This window comes from Delphinapterus leucas, chromosome 10 (assembly GCF_059928025.1).
Source record: "Delphinapterus leucas isolate spDelLeu-1000000601 "Yukka" chromosome 10, BTC_Dleu_Yukka2, whole genome shotgun sequence".
Classification (NCBI taxonomy): domain Eukaryota; kingdom Metazoa; phylum Chordata; class Mammalia; order Artiodactyla; family Monodontidae; genus Delphinapterus; species Delphinapterus leucas.
The window spans coordinates 98,994,261-98,998,444 of NC_143138.1; positions in this window are offsets into that span (position 1 = coordinate 98,994,261).

Below are 4,184 nucleotides of genomic sequence, written 5' to 3' on the forward strand. Positions count from 1 at the left end.
ATCAACATAAACAATTTTGAATGACATATTTTACACGGAGGTGGTTGGAGGGACTAATTCTTCAGACTCTAGTGTGTACTTTACACTTACAGCAGATGTCAGTTCAGACCCACCACATGCAAGAACTCACCAGTCACCTGTGGCTGGTGGCCACATGTCCTGTGGTGCAAGCCCAGGCCGCCTGCACTGGAGAGCCACAGTGGGGAGTTCAGCCCCCACCCATCTCTGCTGGTCAGATCTTCATTGTAGGGTCCAAGCCTCATAGTAAGATAATTACGATACTGGAGGATTTACACTGTGGTGTGAGCTTTATAGGCAAGGTCTTGTTTGAGCCTCACACCCACCCTGTGAGATATGTACCGTTATCCCTATTCTACAGGTGAAACAGTTCAGGCACTGAAAGTTTCAGCAGCTCGCCTATAGTCCTGTTTCCTGTTCGTGGTGACTCCAGGATTCCAGTGCAGATCTCTTTGACTCAGGTCTTGTGTTCATCCATGAAACGTACTGCCAGCCCCAGGAGACACACATTCTCATTCACCTCAGGGCCTTTGCACGTGCTTTTCCCTCTGCCTTCAGTGCCCCTGCCCTGCCTAGCTAACTCCCACTTTTCCTTCAGGTCATGGTTTGGACTATGCCTCCTCCAGGAAGCCTTCCCCACATACATCCTCCCTATCTTGGGCAGGGTGAGCCATCTCCCCAGCGTCCCTGGTATCCCTGTTCCCCTGCCATAGCACTCATCGTGCCATGTTGTAATTGCCTGTTTACCTGTCTGTTCGCCTCCTGGGGAGAGGACTGTGTCTGTCTGGCCCATCACAATCCTCCCAGCATAGCACAGAGCCTGGCACATGGTAGGGACCCAGGCATATCTGTCACATGCTGTTATGGATCCAAGATGCTGCCTGGCTGAAGACATACACAATTGACCACCACTGTTGGTTCTGTTACAGATGTTCCCCAGATAAGGAACCTTAGAAACAGTCACTGTGGTTGATATGTGTAATAGTCACAATTGGCAGCCATTCCCCTGTTTCCTGGCAAATAGAACCCTCATTTTGTTTGGGTAACTACCCCTCAGGGAAGGTGATCCTGTTTTTAGCTCAGCCAATGCTGGGAAATCTACCCCTGTTGCTGGTGATTCACTCAGTAGTGGACTTAAGACGTGAGGAAAGTTAGTGGGGCTGGGATCTAGGTGTTTCTAGAAAAGATCTCCTTGATCTTAGGGAAGAAACTCAAAGGGCAGGATGTTGTCATGTCTGGGTGTGACCTCCAGGTATTGGCAGCCATCTTGTGACCAAGAGGTGATCTGCTCTGAGGACATTCCTGACAGACACTGAGGATGGCAGAGCCAAAAGGTGGAAAAGGAGTCCTTGATGACGTCCTTGAGGAGCTGAATTAACCAACCCTGGAGCTGCCCTAACTTGGGATTTCTCGTTAGAGGGAGGATACATTTCCTTATTACTACAGCCAAGTGAGTTGGGGTTTTCTATTCCTTTCAGCCTAAATCATCCCAACAATTACACTGTGGTGGAGAGATAGTACAGTCTGAGACCTGGTGGAGAACAGAGCAGGGATGTGGGCTCCAGCTCCGGCACCTATGGCCTGGGGCCTCTTTGTGCAAAGCTCGGATGCCACTTCTCCACAAAGCCTTCCCAGAGGCCCACCAGAAGGTGGGACCTCCCTCCTCTGGGTTCATCTGTCTGTCTCTGTGACCCCTGCCTGCGTCTTCTCTCCCTGCGGCCCATGGGCTCTCCGAGAGTGGGGCTTGTGCGTTTGTCATTTCTGTATCCCCATGGTTGTACCTTGCACATAGTAGGTGCTTGAAAAATCATTGGGCTAATTAAGTTGAAGGATGAGTCAATTAATATTGCTACTTCCTAACTCCTAAGAGAGAAGCTATTTCCCCTAAGCATTCCGGCTGGCTGACAGATGAGTAACCGTTTCCTGGCTCTGAGGCTCAGCTGCTTCATTTGTAAAATGGGAAAGTTAGATTAGATCTTCAGCTCAGAGAGACTCCATGACTTGATAGCGTTATACAGTAAGGGACTATGTGCCAGGCTGTGCGATACAGGGAATTAGACACATTCCCGTCTGTCAAGATGCTCAGGGTCTAGGGTGGAGGTTCTTTACCTTTAAGGGGGGAACAGACCCCTTTGGTGGCCTCTTCCCGGAAAACTGCTCCTGCCCTCAAAATTCCATGGACAGCTGTAGGGGATCCATTCAACTAGAAAAAGGCATGCCGAGGCCCACCCCTGCCTTCCAGCACTGTCTGAGCTGGAACAGGGGAAACAAAGGAAGAATACCATCCTTCCAGAGGGGCCCTCTGGGCAGAAGGGGAGGCAGCATCTCCACTTCCAGAGGTGCTGACAGAGGCAAGCCCTGGTGACTCCAGGAGAGGGACTGGGGCTGCCCGGGAGTTCAGGGGAAGGCCCTGCTGCTGGTGTAGGAGTTCGACAGGTGCTCAGAGGGAGGAAGGCGCACACCCCAAGGTGGGGAAGGCACCTCGTATTATGGAATTGTGCCCCAGAACAAAGCGGGACAGGAGACTGGAGAGGTGGGCAGGGGAGGTGGTGGAGGGCAGGGGAGGGGTGGAATTCCACATGGGAGAGGAGCCCAGAGGACGGGGCCGGATACAGGGTGCTTCAGGGTGTGCCAAGAGTGGAGAGCAGGGTGGGAAATCTCGACAGAGGTTTGTAAGGACCTAACATCAGACGCGGGCTTCCAGAAACCAGACTGAAAAATCAGCGCAACCTCAGGCTCTGTTGGTCAAGGGTCGTTGAGAGGGAACTGCCCCCCTGAGAGGGAACCACCTGGGGAAGAAAGCTCCCCTATCCGGGCTTTGTCCTGAGCCCGCTGAGCTGCACACAGGTAGCTTGGCCAGCTTGGAAAAATAAAAGCAGAAACCTTCTCGCTTTGTGTGGTCACATGGCGGCTCTTAACGCGGGCCCGCCGTACCCAGCCTCCAGGGGCTGTTGTTAACATTTCAGGAAGTTAAGGGAAGTCATTTACCTGCTGCCCAGGCCTCCGTTTTTGCCGGAATTGTCTCGACGTGGCGTCTCCGCACGGCACCCTCACACTGGGTAGGTGCCAGGCGGATGGAACAGGATGCCTTCGAGTAATTCAAAGCTAGGAAAGTGGAGTCTCCCTTAATACATTTACTTTTGTGGTGGATGAAATTATTTCATGCAGGAAAGATTAAAAGAAGCCTTTGGCAACCAATTAACTAGATCATTTCTAAGGTTCCTTCCAGCTTTTAGCATCCCAACCCTTTGCGGTGTTGGACCCCGGGCTCCCCGCCCACCTCCATCCAGGGCCAGGCTGGTCTTTGAGCTAGTTACACTCCTGCTTCTGCCTCTTCCTTAATCAAAAGGAATGGGGAGATGGGGAGGTGGTCTGTCGAGGACCTATTGACCTCGATGTGCCAAAAATCATTTCACAATACCATGATGGGGGGGGGATCACGATTCCCATTTGACAGATGCATTCACTGAGGCTCAGTGAGATGTGCACATTCATCCATTAGACAAATATGAATTAAGGACCTGGTATATGATGAGTCCTGAGGTGGAAGCTGGAGGTACAACAGAGAACAGAATAAAAGTGTTCCGTACACTCCTGTCTAGGAGGGGAGAGAGGGCCCTGATGAAATCACCCCACAGATAAATGGTGTTAGGAGAATTTAGTCTGGGCTAGGAAGAGCTTCCTGAAGGAGGTGATGTTTGAGCCAAGATTGGAAGCACGAGTAGGTATTAACCAGGCAGAGGGATGGGCCCTTGGCAAGCAGAGGGTATAGCACTTACAGAGCCCTTGAGACAAGAAGGAGCTTAGAGTTTTCCAAGGACTAAGAGGTGTGTGTGGCGAGGGCGTGATGTAAGGTGCCGCGCAGTGAGTCATTGAAGAGGTAGGCGGGGATCAGCTCCAGACAGCGTCGTAGGCCTTGAGTGCATAGAGAGGACACAGAGAAAGAGAACCCACTGTGTGCCAGGCTGTCATATGTGTGATCTCCTCTGCTCCCCCAAGCCACCCATCCCATTTCCACACGGGAGAACTGAGGCTCAGAGAGGGCAGGTGACTGCGGGTCACGCCGCTCGTCAGAGGCAGAGCCAGCCTTCCCTGATCCACAGCCTGGGCCCTCCTCAGCTCCCCAGCTCAGGCCTGGACCCACCAGCAGCCAGCCCTCCCTCCCA